The sequence below is a fragment of the Pipra filicauda genome, unplaced genomic scaffold, assembly GCF_003945595.2.
Source record: "Pipra filicauda isolate LSUMZ 115617 unplaced genomic scaffold, ASM394559v2 scaffold430_size1018388_pilon, whole genome shotgun sequence".
Taxonomy (NCBI): domain Eukaryota; kingdom Metazoa; phylum Chordata; class Aves; order Passeriformes; family Pipridae; genus Pipra; species Pipra filicauda.
The window spans coordinates 872,774-889,122 of NW_024104566.1; positions in this window are offsets into that span (position 1 = coordinate 872,774).

A 16,349-nucleotide genomic window follows, 5' to 3' on the forward strand; every position below is an offset into this window, starting at 1 on the left:
ACACATAAGATTTTGTTTAACTGATGTTTTCTCCCACAAAGCAATTAGCATCCTCAAACCAAAGCTTCTATCAGTATAGCAATATCATGGAATAAAACACTTGACAATCAGCCTTGTTACTCTTTGTATTATTAACACAAGAAACACATACCATAAAATACTGTTTAAAACATGCAATAAATAGCACCCAAGAGCTGGTTTTGACACATAATAAGTCTTGACAAGCTTTGGGCTGACTTTGCTGGCCTATTGACCCTGCCCATGGGCAAAGCACGTCTCTTTGCCACAGCTAATCTTTTCTGGACACTCCTGTCACAGTACAACTCCATTTGAAATAGCTGAAAAGGTCAAAGACTGTCTCTCCACTTGCAGACTGAATTCCAGTCAATTCATATCTAGGCATCCAGAGTGCTGCAATTTGCTATAGGATCTTTGCAAATGCACTCTGTTCTTTTTCCGCTCCTTACCCCCATGGCTCCATCCAGCACCTACTAAAAGCATGCTTGGCTTATTCATACAGCTACAAAATTGTTAATTAAAGGCCTTATTCCTGCGTTTTACAAAGCTGTGCATGCCCTGCAGATAGCACCCAAGTACAAATTCAGAGATTAGGCTCTTTTTATTCATCTTTTACCCAGACAAGAAATATAGAACTATGCACTGTCTCTGGACTCCATTTCCGCAGTTTGGACCCTTGTGGCCATTGCAGTCACTGGAGTAATTTTCAGAGAGGCACCTGCTGAAGTGGAAGTCAGAGGAGATCCACTGTTCAAAATAACTCTCCTTCAAATAAGTCTACTGACTGCCTCTCCCAGCTGGGATAATGTCTCTCAGATACTGTTGCTGGGTTCCTGAAAGCCAGAGCAGTGGCTGGCTATTTACTGCTGCTTCCAATTCCTCACCACTAAGAGGAAGAGGGTAAAACAAACTATTGCTTTGACTACAAGACCCATCCAGTAACACAGCATTTATAACATATTTGTAGTATATTGCCTACAGGAAAGAACTGAAAGCTAAAAATTATCTTGAATACCCAATTTAGAACTGACTGGAAGAACAAGATGAAAAGTAATGGAAATAATAAAAATGGCATATATTTGCCAAGGTATCTAATACACTGTTTTATTTAATCTTATCTCCCAGTCAAACCTTACAGGTTGGTGAGCTTTCAAGTCAGATTTGCCATTAAAGGACCGGTTTTGACACAGAAGCAGCAGCAAAATTATCTTTTACTTAAAAGCAGGCATAAACCATTGAAGGACAAATGTACCTTTGATCAATATAACACATACTGTGGGAAAGAGGTGATTTTTTTTCCTCTTTTAATGAATCATTGTTTTATCTTTATTTTTCTCTGACATGAAAATCATAGATTCCAAGATGCATCTTTTTTCAGATAGTAAGAAAATATTTTATTTTAGAGATTTTTAGTCATACATACCAGATTTCTAAAAAATAAAGAATTTTGAGGCAACAAAATTAAATGATGTATTCTCCAACTCTACCTCTGATTAGAGTAGAATAAATGCTATTTTCCAGTGTGTAACATGTGAAAACACACTTTAACCTCCTGTTATTAAAAAGAAAACACGATGACTTCCAAAGTCATAAAGTGCATTAGACTGTCAAGTAAAGTGTTTTAATGATCTGGGAGCACTGAGAAGATAGCAAGTGCAAGGACTTTAAAATTGACCTCAGTCAAGATAAAGTATATCCAGCTTCTAATTCTGTTGCTTTTCCTCCCCAAGCCCGTCCCTAAAATTGAATCATGCTCTGCTGCTTAGTTTTAACCCAAAGCTCACACATGTCAATGGGAAGGCACTGGCCTTGTCCATTTCTCATAGACACCTTTATCTCTTTCATCAAAAGTGATGTACAAAGAGCAGTATGAACAGAGCTAACTTTCTGTTAAACACAGTGCTCTCCCCCCCCCCCGCCCCAAATATTGAAACAAATTTTATTTGGGAAAAAATTATTCATTCCCTGAGATTATAATTTCATCAGCACAGTTCCCACTGGAGAAGCCTCCAAGAAGATGGCTCCTGTTGCAGAGTCATTTCAAGCCTACCATCTCAGAAGTACATAGCAACAACTAAATCCAAGTAAGCCACACAACTGCGTGGTGTCACCAGTGCAAGGAAGGTGTAATATAGCAGTGATAACAAAAGCATCTTCATCATTCCCAGTGGAGATACCATGCAGCATTTAAGTTTCATTATGACATTGTTGTTCCATGGTAACATGGAAAGGGGGTTGCCCTGGGCACAGATTTTGTGTCCAAGTCCAAAGCAATTGATACTATCCATGAACATAAAACCTTCAAGGGTAAAATTCCCCTTTCAAGGGGTAGATTTTACTTTAAACTCAGTATTATGTTGTCCCTAAAAATGAGACACATAAGGGAAGGTGAAGAGGAAATGTGCATAGAGAAAGAAGACCAAGAGCAAAGATCTTTCCTTTGTGCAGGTCCTGTTTCTTGAATCTGAGAGGGAAAAGAAACACCAAATTTCTTGCACTCCAGTTGTTTCTCTTTTCATATTCTCTAAAAATAATTTCTAAATAACTTATGTTTTTTCTCTCTCCAAAGTTTGAAGGAAAAATCAGATAAGTGGGGTTTTTAACTTGCACAGAATGGGCCTGGTCCCAAGGTTGTTCTCAGCGCTACTGCTATACAGTGTCAGCAGAGAAGGACACCTAGGAATAAAAGTTACTGCTATCTTGCAATTTCCTGCTGTCACAAAATAATGAAGCTACTCTTAAAACAATAGTTCTGCTCTAGTGGATATATTCCCTTCTATGCTCTATCTGCAGCACACACAATGTATAGTAACATAACTTGTTCCATACACACATGACACTAAGCCTTTGGCCAACATAAAGAATTTGAACTGGCAGCCTCCAGACTTACACATCTGTCCTGTTTCAGTCTGAGTTTAGAGCCAAGCAGCTGAAAGTTAGCATATCCTCTGTAGATTTACACAAAGTAGGCTTAGCAGCCATTCACTGGGATCACACAAAAATTGCCTTTTACTGCGAAAAATGTGTTTATTTGATCTAGAGCCTTGCTTCTTACCTGAAAATAGATTAAAACACAGATGTGTTTTTTCATGTCAGATGTGATAGGCTTACAGTCAGCTCCAGGTCAGGTCCAAAGTCTAGAGCATAGGCCTACTGTTACATGGTTCTTTCAGATTGCTCTTATCTTCCAAAGATTTTACACTTCTGAGGCATCCCTTGGGATTTCTGGAAATGTCCTGGGTTTGGCTGAGATAGAGTTAATTTTCTTCCTAAAACCTGGTACAGCGCTGTGTTTTGGATTCACATTTGAGAACAATGTTGATAACACACTGATGTTTTGGTTGTTGCTGAGCAGTGTTGACCCAAAGTCAAGGACTTTTCAATTTTCCCATGCCCTGCCAGTGAGCAGGTCCACATCTATTAAACTGTTCTTATCTTAACACACAAGTTTGCTCACTTTTACCCTCTGATTCTCTCCTCCATCCCACCAGGGGGGAGCGAGCGAGCAGCTGTGTGGTGCTTATTTGCTGGCTGGGATTAAACACACCATGAAAAAAAATATTTTGCAGAAATTTTACCTTTATTACAAATTATCAAAATGTAAAGTGAAAGCAAACAGAATCGTGTATTATCAGCTGTAGGCACTATACAGTTATCTTATATATAATAATTAAATAAATAAAAAGAAACACCACACACACAAAAACCTGCCTAAACCCACATTAGTCCTTTTCAATTGTCTGTAATGGTGTAGGTGAGGTTCAAGACATTTGCTGGCTGATAGTGGGTTTCCAAAGAGTTAACATGTTGCAGCCAGAGCCCTCTCTGCCAGCGACTGCTTTTCTGTTCAGTTCTATAAATGAAATTTATTAAAACCATTACATGCACAGTGATGCCACAATATCCAGAGCAAAGTTACTAAATCTAAAAGAGCTTTTATTTAATCAGGAGATAGCTAACAGATGTAATGACTGGGGGATGAGGCAGAACCTGGTTTTACATTCAGACCTTGACAACATGGTTTTACCGCTTTCAATAATATGGATTTCTTACTTCTCTAAATCTATTACTTTAAATAAAATGTGATCATTTTTAAAAATGTCCCACTTGTTACATCCAAACCTTTCTGCTCATGTGTCCAACTGGAACCAAATATTTTCTTGTCTTCCAAAAACCTACTCTAATAATTTTTTTTAAGTAAGCAGCTCTATCTCCCCATCCATCTTGTCTGCATGAAGAAGGGATAACCTGCAGCTGAATTACAGAAAACCTATTCTCCCAGTGGGATCTGAGATAAGATAGACTGCATTAACCCTAAGATTCATTTCCCAGCTAGGAATTCTCCCTAACTCTTTTAAGAAGATCACAGGAAACAGGCTGGATAATGGTAAGAGGTCTATTGAGTGCACTTTCATCACCAGCTTTCGTGAAGAGAGAAATGGTAATAAGGTCACAGAAGCCTGAAATGCTGTGGGTGGCTAGAAGACATTTCTCTAAGTACAATAACATTTCAGTCGTGATATACAATGCAATATAGGCCATGACTATCCAGACACCCAGGACACTTTGTCCATATGATTTTCAGATGAAAATCCTAATAGACTGATCCAGTTCACCGATCCTCTTCATACGGTTTGCTCTCTAAAAATACTCACCAAGAAATTATTATCTACATAGCATTTTATTTTACTAATCATTAATAATTGCCATTTTCAAGACTGTTATTTGAAGATTTTTAAACTTTTCACACAAGCATGGACATTCTTAACCGTTATCTGGTGCAGAGCCATCCTCTAAGCCACAAAAAGCGACCAAATATTTTGCACCATACTGTCAGTGTCCAAAGATTCCCAAATACTTTCCACGGATTAAAGAAACCATGTAAGTTTTAACTTGTAACAAAGGCAATTCAAAAGACTACTTTTTGTACCTCCTTAAATTCTACCACAGGACAGAGAAAGATCAGTACACAGCAGCTTAACACAAAAAAAAAAATCTACATTTTATAAAGTTGTCCCGCTCTCCCTTTTGCTCCCTAGAACCATACATCCCATATGAAAACACAAGCCAGAAACATTTATTCCTGCTACAGCCTACAAGCCAAGTGTACTGTATATTCAATCGATTTCCTCAGCCTAACGCAAGACACTCAGCAAGACGCTCTCTCCACATTTCACATTACAATGAGAACATCAAGCTGCAAAGCCATCAAACTTCTCACTTCTGTTTCCCTGATCCAGCAGCTTGGTGAAATCTCGGAACAGATGGAAAGCATTACTTTGAGAAAAGGTCTCCATTTTGAAAGTGAATAGAGAGTGAAGTAATTTCCTCATTATTGCCTGTGTTGTAGTCATAATTAGCCACCATCTTCTGACAGTAAAGGCAGTTCTGTGACAGACATTTGGAAAAATCCAGTGTACTGAACTGGCTCATTGCTTTGGAAGCGGGGCTTCCAGCAAATAATATTATGAGAGGGCTTTCATCTTAGTTAATTAAAAATATAAGTAACTATTGAAAATATAGTTACCATAAAAAAAAATTTTGATACAGCACAGAATTCAGAAAGGAATTAAATACTGCTTGAACCTAGTTTTTATAACCAGTAACATCACAGGGTTTAGACATTGTGTTATGGTTATTCTGACCCATTCCTTCTCTCATCATCTCCAACTGGACACAATGATGGGACCAAATTTTTACCTAGTTAACTCAACCAACTGCACACTATATTCATACGCTCACATTCCTGTTCAGATCTTTTCAGAGTAACACAAAACAGATATTTAAGCTCCGCACTCATTAGATAATTCACAAGGTTTGCTCATCTGTTTGAGTATAAAACAAAGTAGTTTAAGTTGCTTAAAGCTAATGATTCTGATTATTAAAGTCCTTACATCTGCTTTGCAGCTGTCCTTTCTACAAAATCGATAGCACAACTGATTTAGTGCCCTCTAGGACAGCTTCAGAAAATTCTTCTACAGTTAATGTAGACGCAATTTTTCTTTGCTCTGCTCCTGGCTGAGAACACAGGAAAGGTGCAATGTCAGGACAAATCCTCTGATTCTCAGTCACAGGTTGACCTCCATAAACTCAACATGAATTAGAGCAACCCCTCTGAGCTGCATGATCTGTGACAGTCTCTGCACAGAGGGAGTCCAACTCTGTCACAATGCATATGTAGCACAGCCCTCTCCTCATCTGCGAAGGGAGGGTGTGTTGGCAGGTCTGGATCGAAGCTGTGACAAACACTGCTCTCCCACTGCTGAGAAGTATCTACTGGGCACTATCTTTGTGGACATTTTATAGTAGCACTGTGCTAACAAACAGAAATTATGTAGTGAATCCTGAAGAGTCCTTGTCTCAAAAATTCTATCACCTGTTCCCTCTTAAACCGCATTATAAGTGACATGTTTTAGCTTAATAAATACATGGAAACAAGAGAGCACCAAAGTGAGTCTGTGCTCTAGTTTTGTTTCTATCTTGATAAAGACAAAAATGATTTTCTGGGAATTAGCCCTGCTGCAAATTGCATATACCTTTAAGCTCAGGTGACCCTCCTCTTATTTACTTCATGTCCACTTCAATAAGTGGAAAATATATAATCTTTCACAACTTAAAACAAATAGCAAACAGCTTTACATCATCCCAGTAAGACTCATTTTCTTGGTGAAAGTGAGGTTATAAAATTCCAAATTTGCCCATGGCTAAATACTATCAAAGAATTACAATATAAATAATTTTTTTATTTATGTTATTAATGGGAAGTTCCATTTTTATTTAAAGAATATTTTTAATAAATGTGCAACAGAAAAAGTCACCAGTGAGGAAGATTAGAGCACTAGACTCTCTCCCCTCTCTTAGAAACTGTAGTTTGAAAGCAGCCCAAAATATTATGTGGACTAGATTTGGCAGGCAAATACTGATAAAACATATCATGTTCTTGCCATGCAATCTGACACACTGTACTTGGCAAAGTCTGCCTGGCACTGGACAAGAAATAAATTAGCACAGAGGCTAAATAACCCCAATCTGACTCAAGAAATTTACTTCCTTCATATACGGGTTGAGGTTATTGGCAGAAATGTTAGCACTCAAAATCTGCATCTAACCAACTATGTATATTATTTATGTGTGTTCTGGATATTGCAAAAGAAAACACTCTCTCCCATTAAAAGTTAATCAGTTACCAATTCCCAATTCTGCATTTACAACAAGACCCATTGATAATCCATTCTTTAATAACTCTAAAAAAAAAAAAACACCAAAAAAAAAACCTCAAAACCCCCCACCAACCCAACAGAATGAAACTCCCAACTTTTCTACTGTTTATTGCATAAAATCCCATACCAGAAAAGGTGATTTCTACTCCTCAGTTTTCAGACAAAGTTACCACATCATAAATCTTCACTTCCCAACTGGTTAATTCAAGACAGTAGGTACGCTAACTACAGGTGGGCACTGAGGCAGGATTACAGGTAGGCATGGAGTATTCCAGTGCTGCAGTAGATTTGACATACCCTAATTTTGGTGGACTACTGCTCACAGCGTCATAAACATTGGCAGAAATGCTTTCACAATCATTTTGCCATTTACACCCTTGTGTCAACACTTAACATGAGTCATTTAAAGGATTTTAAAAAAAAAGCCCACACCCCAACTATTGACATTTAGCTAGTTATTGACAAGTCTGACACCTGCTTTCATAACTAAACACCTGCTTTGCATAGGAGATTCTTTAAAAGTACTATCAGGGGAGGGGAAAGAGGAGAGAAGCTTATCTTCTTTGCTACAGCCAGCCCTTTTGTTGTGAAGATTTTGACACAGATAAGGACCTTACTAGCTCTACTGGGAATTAAACAAATTGACTCTAATAGGTTTTAATGTATAATGATTAGCTCATTTATAAAAGATTCTACCCAATCCTCAATTATTCAGATATGGGTCAAGATCAAGGGAGTACATCAAAACAAATACTGCACCTACACAAGAATTCAGAAGTAAGTTAAATGAGAAACAGATCAATGGACTCCAATCTCAGACAAAGACATAGAAAGAAGTGTATTGAAATTCAGGAGAGTCGGGAAATCACCACTCCATGTAACACTATTTAAAGTGGTATCAGCTACTCATAGACTGCTTGCTGCTTTTTCCTTTACCAGGCTGCATTAAATAGTCTGTCACAGGTGGGTGACATTTTACTCTCAAGAAAACATTAATATAAGCAGTTGAGTTATATACATATATATATATACACATATATATATGAGATAAACTCATCTTGAGCAGGAAAAATTGAAAGAAAATTAACCATAACATATTTGTCACATGGCATGCCATTAGGTTAAAATTCACAGGCTAGATTAAGCTTGAGATTCAGCCCTCAAGAAACAGCTCAACAAGTCAGAGTTTATTGGCTTTGTATTAGTCTTTCACTCATTGTTCATTGAGGTAAAGTAAAAAAATTTTAAATGTAAGACTATAAATCTTGAATAGAAGAAATTTAAACAGAAAAGATATCAATAATAACCATACAAGACCTGATGTCATTTGGTTCCCTGATAACTAAAAAAATTAACCCTGGGATGCAATTTCACCTTCCGGATAGTCTGCTCTTCCTTTCCTCCAGCTATTTGTTTTCATTTGGAAAGGATCAAAATAAGGACTCTCATTGGTCTAATAAGAGACACATAACTTAAAATCTCAATTGTTTTCCATTTCAAAAAAGGGAAACAAAATTTTCACTGATTCTGATGATGTTGCTCAATACTTTTAAAATATCCTAACAAAAGATGAAATAAACTGTTAAAATGTGTAAGTAAAGTTATACGCAAATTAAAGTTATGACTCTTTTGCAAGTCACAGGTCATCTGACTTGCTTATGGATGCACATACACTAAAAAAAAAAAACCAACTTTGCTCCAGTGGAAGTACCAGTGCATTTGCTAAATGTTAAAAATTGACATAATTATTAATCTCACTGGGCATTATCACATTTTCTAACATCTTAGTAGCAAGGCTGGGGCAGAAAAGTGATAAAAATATTGAACAAGGAGCATCACAAGCAGTTATACAGCTGTTTCAGCTGGTCACCGCCAGAGTTTTCCAGCTGTGAGGTCCCAGACCAGCATGGCACTCCCACACTGAACAGCTCCAAAACAGACACCACGGTGCTACCCCCAGCAGGAGTTTGTTGGCTACAAAGCACTTGACTCAAGAAGACTTGATTCTTTCAGCAGTACCAAGTTGTAGAGTAAAAAACCACAGTAAGATATAAAAATAGGAGAGCCTTAAGTCTCTCCTATATTTAATTTTTCAGAAAGCATATTATTTGCAAGTTATTTACATTTCACAATGAAGATCTAACTTGTAAATAAAAACAACCCACTGCACCAAAAAGCCAACATGTAAGCATTTTTCCCCATGAGGCTGAAAAATACCCTAATGATCAAGTGTATCCACCTAGAGATGCTGTGATTCAGAAGAGTACGTCCAAAGCAGCTCTCTCTGCTCCACTGGCATCTCTCACCTGGACCCCACACCAAATCTTGGACCACTTTCTAATTCAATTAATTAGTACTGGATGGTTAATAATTTTTTTAAAATAGTTTCATGTTTGTCATAAGTATAAAAGATCAACTACAGGCATAAAATCTAAAAAAAAATGCTTAAATATTTAGTATTTAACTTTCCTGCAAACGGCAAATGCATTTTCCTTTTTCTGATGGATGCATAACATTCCTTGAAAACTGTCTTTTACACCATTAATTTTAACCTGTCCTAAGGTAGTACAAGGGACTTTGTCTAATCATGCCAAACTATTGGCTGGAAGAAATAAAGGATCTGCTCCCATACATCTATGAAGCAGAATAGCAAAAATAATCCAAGCAAAATGTCAATGTAAATGCAAGTTTCTCCTATTGGCAGCACATGCTGCATCTCCCTAAGAATGGGAACATTAAGATGCCTTTGTGCCATGTCTCAACTTATACAAAGGCCATTTATTACACTTCAGCAAAAAAGAGGGGAAGTGGACAGAACAGAGCACCACAAGAGTAAGAAGAAACAACCCTCAGGCCCTGATAACTTCTGAGCCTTGCTTCATACCAAAATGAAGCTTCACAGTGAATGCCAAAATAAAGGAGAAATCAGGAGAGTGGGTTTTATAAACACCTATTTTGTGCTAAAACACAGATGTTGTTATTCATTGTATATATCTTTTTTACTCATTATAGGATACTCTGTAGGTAAAACACAGCTTAAGTTGCCCATGTACTTAATGGAACTTCTAGAGATCGATGAAGAACATGTCTTGGGGATAAAAGAAGCACGGCTCTTAGCTCAGGTAAGTAAGTAACCTGCCATCCCATACATGCTCACACTCTAAAGCCAGCTGACACTCGCCATGCACATACTCCTTGTGGGATTTTTGAGAACCACAGAGGGGTGAAGCCAAGTGGAATTTCAGGAAATCGTCTTTTTTTCCCTAGTCCTATTGCATAGCAATGAGCAGCTTTTCAAGCAGTATTTTCTACAGTTCAGTTTCTCAGTTGAGTAAATGTTTACTCAGATGTTATTTTCGACTGGGATGCTACTTTAACTGTGGTACATCTCAGATTGAATACTTCAGTAGTGACAGGATCAGCCCTGTGCATCCTGAAGTGAAACAGAATACTATATGCATCTCTGAAAATGCAATTAAGCCCCAGTGAGGCACTAGACTTTCCTAAATCATGTTTTTCTCCTTCATGTTTTACAAAAGAAGAGCATTGTTCCTGTCGAAAGCAGACTTGTATCTCCATCGACCCAGCAGGCCTGCACAAGAAACCTAAATTGCCTCATAACCAGCTCATGACCTCAGTGCCTTTTAATTATGTGGGTTTCCCTGTAGCCTTTAGTTAACATAGACATGGGGGACAGGAAAGGGGGAGTCTACAACCCACGTAGAAGAAATACAGACTTTGTACAGACCTCGTGTCTTACTTCTGAAATGTGTACCCTACATAAATTCAACAGCGCTTATTTTCAAAGTGCAGTACTCCCGATTGCTAGCCAAGAACAGCCTAATTGCACCACCCCTGCTGTGGCTACAGTATCCTGCACACACAGCTAAGCACACTTGAGCCTAGGTAGATCACCCAGCAGGGAAGGAAACACCTGAAAGGAAAATATTTGGGCAACTGAGCACTCTGGTGCTGCAGCATGGCCAGGACACTCTCAGCATGGTCAAATCCCACCTAAGTCTTCAGAAGGTCACTTAAATTCTCTTCAACTACTTTACTTTCTAATAGAAGGTGTTGGTATTTCTTTTCAGTCTTAGAGTCAGACCAAACTAGTTTATATAAGAGGAGTGAAGGAATGGATAGATAAGCCCAAACAAAGTACTGTATTCAAATGAGAATAGTCACTAGCCACAGAGGGTTTTCTGCTGAATTAGGGTTGTTAAAGGCAAGTTTCTCCTCTATTCTCTCATTATTTAGATATCTTAGTGTGTGTTTATTTTTGCCATTTAAAAATCTTTTTTTTCCCCTCAGTATTTCCAAAGTAACATAGAAGCATGCATCAAATTAACATTTTCACTTTCCACAGCATTCTTCCAACAAAATTTCTGATTGTTTAATGACTATTCTAGCCCAGATTCATTGATGTACCTGTCATTTCTTCTCTTGAAATCTTAAAGCAGAAATTTAAGGATCTGGTGTTTTGCTTTTAAATTGCCCTTATCAGCATAATTCAAGAACAGGCTTGAAAAATCAAATAAGTCTACCAAAGTCTACAGGTAACTGCCTTTAAACCATATTAACATCAAAATTCCTCATTTATAGCTCCTGTTTTTTTTTTTTTTTACAATGGTTGAAACATTACACTTTGTCACTTTCTGTCAGTTTGTAATATTATCCTGCGTATCTGCATTTAGCAAATATTTTGTACGAAAAAAATAGTAAATATCTTCAGTGATCAAAGAGGTCAAATATTCCCTGCCTCCATTAGGTTCTAGGGAAAGGTATCTGTTATTTCCATCAAAATCACTGAGATACTTTTGACTCCTGTTTCTCACTTCCTTGTCCTGTGTACCACACTACTGTTGGGAGTAACTTTGGTTCCCCTGCTGTGTTTCCTGACTGGAGGAGGTTCTGCCAACCATGGACAGATAGCCCCCTCTGCCAGCAAGTGGTAGAAGCTCTCCCTGCGTTAAAAAAAAAAAAAAAAAATGCAAAATCCACACCTAGGTTTTTTTGATTATTTTTGAAATAAACATCTACTCTCTCAAACTTTCATGGAGATCCTTTATTCCCAAAAAGTTCTAAAACATATTGATTACCTTTGTTTCCCAAGCTGTGGCAACTTCTGTTCTGAAAACATACTTAGAGGATTTCAGCTGTTTGTGCAAAGCAAGGTGGCTGTCACAGAGCACCAGCTGTGAAAGGATTCTTATCCCTTTCTCCTGTCCCAAATGCGGGCATAATATTTAAATGAAGTTTAGACACATTAATAATGAAAATCTGGTGAAGCACATACTCTTGACTCATATAGCAATGTTGAATACAGAATATCCATTAGTTCCTGACAACATGGATTATTTATAGGCAAGTCTGATAGCACCACCTATTATTAAGGTTGCTCAATACTTCCTATTTTATGACCCCTGGTTTCAGTTTTTTTATGCCTTTGCCACCTGGGATGACTATTGCATACTGATGTCTGCTTTCAACAATCCTTATTCAAAGTTCAACCCTTTCAGGAGCAAAATTTTTCAGAAACACAATGTTTTTGTTCATTTTTTACAGGAATCTGGGAACCTTGCTGAAATGTTTCATTACTCTGCAGGAACTTGAACTTTGTCAGAATAGAGCATATTTTTTATTTGCATATAGGAAAGCCCCCCAAATATGGCAAATTTACAAACATATGAAGGGGGGAAAGAAAACAAACAACAAACAAAGCAACCCATTTTTCCTATGAACAGAAGAAAAAAAACCCAACACCACTGAAGACCTCACTGCCAGTGAACAGTTGCTATTTATATATGAATCATTCCTGCCTAATAAGAATATATGTTCTAACCCAAGGCTATGGAGAGGGGAGGAAAAGCCTGGTTTTTGCTCCTAGAATGGCAGTTCTGTGGTGTCTAAAATAAACAAGTTACTGTAATGCTGATCTTGAGCACATTGCCTGAGACTGAGAGCAGCATGACACTACTAACACTGTGCCACCACATTCAGTGGTGATGTCAATTTATCTACCAACAGAGAAAAGGCTCCCTCTTATCTGCTGCTTGTACCCTGAGCACTTCTGGGCTTTGGGTCAATTAACACATTCTTCCAGCCTGAGTCTTGTACAATTGTTGGTTTCAACTGCAATAAGGAATGAAAGAGCCAACAGCAACCTGAGATATTTTTTGATCCTACACTGAAGAGGGCTGCTCTAAAAACGTTCAAGTTTTGATATATGAAACATGTGCATGCTTAGAATCTGCTGATGACAAGCAGGTCTCATTCAGCCAGATTTGCAACCCAGGTGCATGTAGAAACATAAGAAGAAACAGTTCCTGGCATAAACATTGTAGAGTACCAAACAACTAAGAGATCCAATCCATCCAGGGAAGCAAAAGGAAATGTGTTGTGATTCCTTATGCAGTGTTTTGATAATGCAAATCAAAATTTCAGTGCAATCACAGCTCTGTTGCCCTTGGTGCCTGTGAGGAAGAAATGGTCTGTACATGGACACATCTAGAAAACGCTAAGGGTCAAACACCACAGCACTCTAACATTGACTTCAAATTGCAAAAGCCACCTCCAAAGAAAACTCCAGCACAGAAAAGTGGTTAAACAGTTTCCTCTTTAGTTGCTATCTCTTGCTATGTTCCCGAGAGTCAGGCAAATAGATCTGAGCTGAAGAATTAGACAGAAAACCAGTACAGCTCCAAACACACCGAACTTCTGGATAGCTTAATCGGTACGTGCCTTTACAGGCATGAACAGCATGGAATAAAACCAGGCATGCAAAGGCATGTGAAGTGGTTTCTATATCACACCAGGGTGACAGGAATCCACAGAGGAAAGACCAGCCTGCTGTTCCCATTCAGAAGAGTAATCAGGTCGCTTTTGCAATGCAGTTGGCCTTTACTGGCCTCCTGCCTACGCTGGAGTCATCCAGCTGTCAGAGCACCATGCTGCTCCTGCTACAGCCTTTCATCACTGCCAACTCCTGAATTACTGGAAAATTACTTGGCAAAATGACATGCGGATAAAAGGGAGAATCCCAGAATTTCCCTCATCATAGATGAAAAGGAATATTCCATTGCTGTGTTCTCTACTAAAGAAATTAAATTAACTCACATTACCTCATTTCTGTATCAGTTTTTAATAGCTTTATGTTAGATGAAAAAAGTCAAGTTGCTGAAGACTGCCACAAGGGAGCTAAAGATATATGAAGTTTGCACTAAATAAGTGCATTACTATGCTGTTTTATTCTGTCCAGTTCCATTCCAAGTGGAAACTCAGTTTTCAGAATTTCCTAAGGATTTGGGAAACTAGCAGAGGTTAAAGTAGGGAACGGAACACATGCCTCAGGCAATACAGCCTGAACTAAGTTTTTGTGAAAAAATCCCCACAGCAAAGTTAGATTAGTGAACTAAAATGGCCCAAAGACAGATCTGTTGAGTTAGTTTGCTTTTAAGGCTTCAATTAAATGGTGTACCTCTTAAGAATGCACAAATTTAAGAAGATTCTACCAGCCTGAGGTTTCAGCCAAATCATACCCTTTTTAGAAGGTGCTCTCAACTTCTTTCACTGTTGTTTTTAAAACATTTCTACTATGTTATTTGTCATTATTTCCACTGCACTGCTACCTTTAAGAATGTTTTGGCATGTTTAGTGACTTCTTGTTCCTTCACCTTTAAAACTCTCTTGTGCAGTAAACAGAGACAAACTCAAAAGCCCTGATAAAAAGTTTAATCTTCTAAATGGGTTCACAAGAGGAAGTCATTCATGCTTAGTTCTTCTATTCCTCAGCAGATCTCTTACCAAATCCTGAACTGGAACAAGATAAACATCCTAATTTTACACACTGTCATTTCATTGTAAAAAAAAACAAACAAAAAAATCACAGAATAAGAAAGGCTCAAAATTTAATCAGAAATCTCAATGTTTTTAACAGTTTTTCCCAGAAGTTAGTGTTCTTTTGTGATGTGCTAGACAGACATATGAGAGACAGCTTCTACCAGAAAACTTACAATCAAAACATCAGGCATGACAAGAATGGAAAAGAAGCAAGAGCAGGATGAAAAATAAAGCAACTGAAGTCAGATGAAGGTATCCTTGGCCAATGATTTTTTTGCACGAGCCATTTTAGGGGAAGATGTTAAATGCCCTATCTCAATAACAGAGTCTCTTAAGTAAATATATAGACTAAAAACGTTCATAATTAAACCACCACTGCACAGCAGGTACGAAACACCATTCCAGGAAGAGGAACAGGTCATGGCAGAAACATTATGCTGAGCTGAGGAATTTTTATTTCCTCCTTCATGCCCACATTCTCTTGCATCTTTACCTACCGTATCTAACATATAGACATGTTGTCATTGTACCTTCATAGTATCTTATCAAGCTGGAAACACACAAAAAAGTTTAACAAAACAAACAAACAAAACCCCACCCAGAATGTCTGGAAGGTCTTATCACAGACAACATTCATATAGTACAGAAAACATTAAGTTCATTTCCCAGATAAAAGCGTATAAAACATAATGGTTATGACAAAAATCAGTGAAATCATAAGGAGACTTTTCAAATCTTTCATGTTACTGGCAGCCCAGAGAAGTTTTTCACAAGCTCTCTATGATATTTCTAAGTCTCTTTTCAGAAATATACCTAGGCATAGGGCAGAAATACAGCTAGGATCCCTGGCATGGCATGGAAAAGACAAATAGAAAGGCAGCTACGGAAGCCTACAGAGAGTGTGAAGAAAAACCCAGTAGGAGAGCTTCAGATTTAGCATACCTTGATAAGTAACTCCTGTCATATACAATATGCCTTTATATCTCTTATATACATAGGAAGTTTACATATTAATGTTTGCATGATGGTAAATCGGAGGACTGCTTCATTAGATTTGAAGGAGCACTTCTCCTCAGGCCAGGCCTCTGGTTTGACTCAGATTGAATTACAAAGCTAAACAGAACAGGAAGGATCTGTGCTCCTAATTCTGTTTGATAGATCACTTTGTCATTCTGAGATGCCAGATTGAAGATAGCCGCCTCTTCCTTGGCAAAGAACAGCGCTTTTAAGCTCCAGGCTATCAGAGAGCGAGCTCCTACAGTACGTGCACAG